Below are 6,093 nucleotides of genomic sequence, written 5' to 3'. Positions count from 1 at the left end.
CATATAAAGCAGGGAAGTGATATCTGATCACAAGTGGTCTCTGGAGACACATGTGAAGATGCGTTTTAAAGCCGGATGTGAACAGATGAACTTAGAGTTGACCACCTGTGATCAGATCACTGAGGACTCATGTTAGTGGCAGGTGTGAACGGGGCCTTTGTTACAACCAGCTAACAAGCCACGTCTCACCTACTCTACAACATGCATAATTTTCTGTGCATGCATTTCTTTAGTTGGAAATAGAAACTAGTATTTACAGAAGCCCTGCAACAGAAATGACAGCGTCAAAATCAAAATGAAGGATTAACACGAAAGGTCTTCGAATAGACCTTTGATGTCAAAGTGTGTGTGGGGACCTTGTGTAAAAAGTACATCTTCCATGAATGAAATCAAGAATGATCAAGCTTTATTTAAAAAAAAAAAACAACCAAACTCAAGGCTTCACTCCAAAGCTCAGCTCTAAATTTCAGTTCTTAAAAAACAGCAGAACAGTTCAGCTTCATGAGATGACATAACAAGTCTGATCCCGACTAAAACGCTGAATCGGGAGGTTTTCAGGGATCAGCAACGACAGATTTGCAGGACAAGCTGTTGTGTGTAATGAGAAGGCACTGAGAAGCTCAAATGCGCCGTGGCTACAGCTTTGGATCCTTGAGTGCGACGCGTGCTTTGCTCTTGTCAACATGACAAGGAAGAAGGATGGAAGAGGATCTCTCTGGCACCTCGGCAGCGCGCTGCTGATGGATGGGGAGAATGGAGACTTGAACACCAGCAGATTGTGTTCATAACGCAGTCAAGGAAAAATGTAATCGACCATCATGTGGAGTGGGTGAGGGTGTGGGGGGTCCGCAGGAGGAGCTGAGTGATCGGTGGAGCAAATGGAGCCATCCATCAAAATCAAACTGAGCCGTCACTCTTTGGTTCTTCTATCTCATGCTCCACCATGATTTCCAGCGCAGCAAGAATCAGACGCTCTTCCACGAAATCTTAAAACAACAAAGTTCACCATCTTTTTATCTTCCACTGTTGGATATCAGCTCTTATGCTCATTGTGCTCGCATGCTTTCACTCACACTACCACTGATAGATGCACAAATATGCAGCCATGCAACCTGCAGTGTCTTAGCCTCCCCCACCACTGAAAGCAGGGTTGAGATACCAGTGTCTCTCCTTTGTGACAAAAATAGCTGGAAAATTTTCCAGCTGTTAGACTCTCAACGTCATATTTCATTGTCTGCTTTTGGCTCGTGTGTTCATCTGGGGGAATAAACACAAAGTTTTTATTGAATTTCTTTTTTTTTTTAATGAACCCTATTCCGGCAAGTCGCCATCCAGTGTTCTTTCCATAGTTAATTTCATTCCTTAAATTAACTTCACACTGTTACGAAACCCTAATTGGCTTAATCAGGGCAGCGATTAGAAACATACACACACACACACAAAAAAAAAAGTAAGTGGAAGAAAAATGATTTCACACTAAAGCCTCAAATCAGCGGCTGGAGCTGTACTGTAACAGAGAGCTGCTTCGTATCAAAGCAGACACAGGGCACTTCGCTAATTGCTCATTTTAGGGGTAATTGGTGTTTTCCTCCTGCTTAGGCCGTGACCTAATTCTTGAAAAGAGGGTTCAATTAACTTTATTGCTCCTTGTAGAAAATGGAAGGAAGTAAAAGAGTCGGAGGTGAACGATGAGGGGTTGAACCGAGCTGCCGCACTCTGCTTGTCGTCTCTGTTTGCCCCTGTCGGTCTATACACGCTTGTAAAATTCAAGTCCTAATGTATCAACCATTCTGTATTCTCTTTGTACGTTGTGTTTGGTTGTTATGCTCCGTGAGATGAATCCCCTGTGCCGGCAGATAAACAGTAGTGCCTTGCTGAAGTAAAGTGTGTTCTAGAAACACACCGTGTACTGAAGATGACCTCCTGTGTTGTTGTGATGGATGGTTTCAGGGTGAGCTTGATGTAAGCAGCACGGCCTTGGATGTTGACAGCCCTGGGCTCTGTTCCAGGCCTGTAGATTTAATACCTTTACATTATTTTATATAAATAACAAGGCCTCAGTTTCAATTTGCAAATTGTTTACACAAAGTGACACTTCACCAAAAGAAAAAAAAAAACCTAAACGCATATTATCCACATAATGTAGACACTGTGGCTATTACAAAACTGCACAAGTCAACATTAGATTTGCTCCTGAGATGGTTTGTTTGGCAACTGACTCCAGTTCAGATTTAGTGAACAGGCAGTCAGAGCCTAAATTGAGTTACAGGAATAGTTTGACATTTTGGGAAATCTTATTGGCTTTCTTTCTTTTATGTCTTACCGTAAGATTGGCAGTAGGAAGTAACTCCCCTTAAAACCACAGCTTGTGCAGGGTTCAAAATATATTCTGGTGCTTGAACCCGGCTAACTGCTTCGAGCATTTGCGCCCACATGGCACATGCCCCTAACCATTTGGCTATCAGGTTGCTCCTGGCTCTTATTTCATTATTTCTCATTACAAATAATCATATTTCCCCAAATACTTTTTAAATTGTTTCCTCTAAATTGTGAGTGTGAATGTGTGTTGTCATATGTATGTGGCACAATGCATGGACGTGACTTAATACAAGACAGAGCTTGATCCTAAATTACAAAAAAGAATTCCAAAGTTGTAAAATGTTGCTTGAACAACTTTCTACCTCACAGTTTCTCCCAAAACAGGACCGAAGTTGGTGAAAGTTTTCCTAATCTCATCTTCAGTCAACAGTGTAGCTGATCAAAGTAAAGCTCATTTTAAGTGATTCATACTCTTTGGGGGTTTAATCTTGAAGTGCATAATATTTTAGAAATTGATAAGGTTTTATATGTAACAGCTTGATCCTTTAAAATAACTGCACCAAAAAAAAAAGCACAAAATTGAAAAACTGGTGTAAAGAGTGAACAACTCAAAATTGTACTTAAGCACAGTGCTTGAGTAAATGTACTTTTCACCACTGTAAATTAGAAGAATAAGAGACAAGACAATATTTATTTGCATCACCCATGACCATCAGTTATATCCTCAGAGTCTCATGTGGCTGTGTTTTAACATAGAAAGTGAAAGATCCTCTTTATTTCCTCAAAGGAAAAACTCCACTGAAAATCGAATGCAGTGATGAGGTTGCTGGTTCTATGAATCCAACAGAATTTAGGTTTTAAACCCAATTTCTCTTTGCTCAGTTCTGACAAATAAAACCTACATACTGCCACCCCCAGTCACTGCCACTGATGTCCGCTTCAGCCGGTCCATCAGATGGCAATATGGAGCTAGATTTCCAGGTCTGTCAGAGACCACAGTGAGAAGAGGAACTTCAAGTAGCAGCCTGTGCCTTCAAGTTCTGACGAAATGTGATTTTGGCAGCAGAGTGCCCAAATGGTTAATATATAAAAAAAAAAAAAAAAAGAACAACAACAACAACCCTTTTGTAACCTGAAGCTTTCGGGCTTAGGCACCATGACAATAAACACCCAGGAAACAAGAAAACATGAAATGTTGTGCAAGACACCGGCTGCATTCTTGGCACTCTTTCTTTCAGCAGAGTCAGCACACAGATATATTAAAAAAAGTGAATAAGGAAGAAGACTGACTATAAGACTTTTTTTTTATGATTACCTGTAGTGGAGTTAAAAAGTTACCAGCCACAGGACAGACCTGCTGATCTGTGGGTGTGTTTAAGGTGTAAACACAACCAGTGGAGCGGCAGATTTACATTTATGTGTGTGCCAGAGGTTTGTCACCGAGGAAAGGCTGGACAGCTGTGTTTGCTCAGCCCACACACACCTGATCCATGCCACCTTTAATGGCAGAGCTCGTTAGTGTCACCTGGTAGCGTGAGCCTATCCAGGAACCAACAGACAGGACGTGATTTACCCAGGGCTGCATTGTGAACTCTGGGTGTAACGCTTGGACTGCAGAGAGAAACAATTGGCGGAAGACACTGTGAAAGGTAAATACAAAAATACTTGTATCATTTATACAAAAAGTGTTTCAGTGTGTGTGTGTGTGTGTGTGTGTATAAACAGATGCAGGCTTGACAGCATGTAGTGTATGTAAATTCTTGCTGTAAGTGGAATGAAGTCTGGCTTTGCCTCTCAGAGTAAACGCTACTGAATTTGTGAATTTGCTTTTTAAGGAAGACACGGACAAATGTCTGAAAGTAGCATGTGTGACAAATTAGGTCTCATTCTTTTAACGCCTCCTTATCGGTGGCAGGTCTGCCCACCTCGTTCTCGTGGGCACAGCATCTCAGTGACGCCCTGATGGAACTTCTCGAAATTTGGTACAAACATTCACATGGTTTGATTAGATTATGTTGGTCAAAGGTCAAGGTAGGTGTGACATCACAAAACACTTTTTGGCCATTACTCAAAACTTCACACAAATGGTTCATATTTTATATGACTTTTATAAAACGAAGCAGTAATTCTAATATATGCTAATGAGCATGTTGCATCATTTAGCGACATTTCGACAAATACTTTTTAGAGAGAAATATCCACAACATATACTGATATCGATCTGTTATATAATGCTTGATTGCTACAGTTTGCTGCAACAGCAAGTTATGCAAACCAGCAAGTTTGAACATATGCATACACTACAATGTCTGGTGGTCATGTAAATTGTTCAGGAAATTCCCTAAAATTATTAAAAGTTATTCTGACATTTTGTTAACAGAATAGTTTGGCACTATAGGAAACAGGCTTTTTAGTTTTCTTGCTTAAAGTTAGATGCTGTTTGGTGGATGGTTTTTTTTTAAATGTAGGGCAAAGCCAGGCTAGCTGTTTCTCCTGATTCTAGTTTTTATGCTAAGCTAACCGACTCCTTTTTCCAGCATCATATTTACAGCATCATTCTTCTCATCTACCCCTGCCCCAAAAAGCAAATAAGCGTATTTCCCTTCCTTTCAGTCATAAAAATTTTGACTAAGATAACTTTTTTTGAATCACCCCCGCACCATATTGCTTTGTTTAGGCGACAGTATATGATCACATATTGGATCCCTTTGCCGCTTGTCTCAAAGGCAAAAACAAACCCATAGGCACACGTACACTTCCATCTGCCTCTAACCTCACCTAGCAGTCTGATCTGTCTCCAGCTCCAAATGTCTGTCTGTCAATGTGGAATTTTATCTGAAGAGAGGCTCGGTGGTCGCGGAGGTGAAATCTGTAGCCAACAGTAACAGTTCAGTTTGTCTGGACTCGGATCAAAGCCCTGCATAACCCTGATATCTCCCAGTGCCATCTGAGCAGGCTCTTTTCCTGAATATTTTACATTCTGCATTTGGAGGTCTCTCTCTCTCTCTCTCTCTCTCTGTGTGTGCTTATACATCTAGGAAAATGAGATCCATGTTGAGAGCCTGCATAATTTTCCATTTCATTTTCTCTTGAACTATGGCTTTTGAGCGTGTAGGATTTGATATGTTGAGACAGCAGTTGGCTGCTTTGTAACAGTCTTCAATGATTTGTTTTAAATTTGATCTTTTAAGTAGTATAACAGTTTCAAGTCTTCTGTTTTCTCCTGTTGGTGTTTACTCTTGTCTGGGTGCTATTATTGTATTGAGACTTTAGAGATTTTCCAGATTTTCCAGTGAAATTTAAATGGAAGTCTTTAAATTGGCATCAGCCCATTAAAGGTTCACTCAGTCGTCTCTGGATCTTATAAATTTTAGGTTTGTTCATTGAACAGTCAGATTTACAGATGGTAAGACAGAATATACTGCAGTTATGGCTTGCAAAAATGGGAAGTTAAGAATGCGAATCAGCAGTACAGATGGCCAGATTGTTCATTAAAATTTGATTTACGCTCTTGTAATGAGCTAGCAACCCATTAAAGGTGCAATTAGTGCTTTCTGGAGCCTAAACTTTTTAGGTTTGTTTACAGACATAATTGAAGAGTTGCATTCAAATTGGCATTTGATATTTTTATGTTCATCAGAATTCAAAATATCAGTCCATTTAATTCCAAAATGCTTTATGTAGAAAGTAAACATTAATACATAGCCAGAAACATTACCAATTGACAGCGAATGTGATGAAAAAAACCTGGAAGAGGGTGCGTCTCGTCTACTT

The 6,093-nt window shown here is 40.2% G+C and overlaps 1 protein-coding gene across 4 annotated transcripts in view; it reads left to right on the top strand.

Annotated features, from left to right (window-relative positions):
* The first annotated feature begins 2,982 nt into the window (after positions 1-2,982).
* The window catches only part of mgat3b (beta-1,4-mannosyl-glycoprotein 4-beta-N-acetylglucosaminyltransferase b), an 81,585-nt gene continuing 78,474 nt past the window's right edge, over positions 2,983-6,093 (top strand). For 2 of the 4 annotated variants that reach the window (XM_071504308.1, XM_071504306.1), the window contains exon 1: positions 2,983-3,968. The gene's annotated coding sequence lies outside the window, so the exon portion shown is untranslated. The remainder of the gene's footprint in view (positions 3,969-6,093) is intronic. The other 2 variants (XM_071504304.1, XM_071504302.1) reach the window with 1 other exon arrangement.

The sequence above is a fragment of the Trachinotus anak genome, unplaced genomic scaffold (assembly GCF_046630095.1).
Source record: "Trachinotus anak isolate AG129_WGS33_773 ecotype Australia unplaced genomic scaffold, CSIRO_AGI_Tana_v1 ptg000019l, whole genome shotgun sequence".
Taxonomy (NCBI): Eukaryota; Metazoa; Chordata; class Actinopteri; order Carangiformes; family Carangidae; genus Trachinotus; species Trachinotus anak.
The sequence above is the reverse complement of the archived record's forward strand: the minus strand, read 5'-3'. Positions and strand labels throughout refer to the sequence as shown.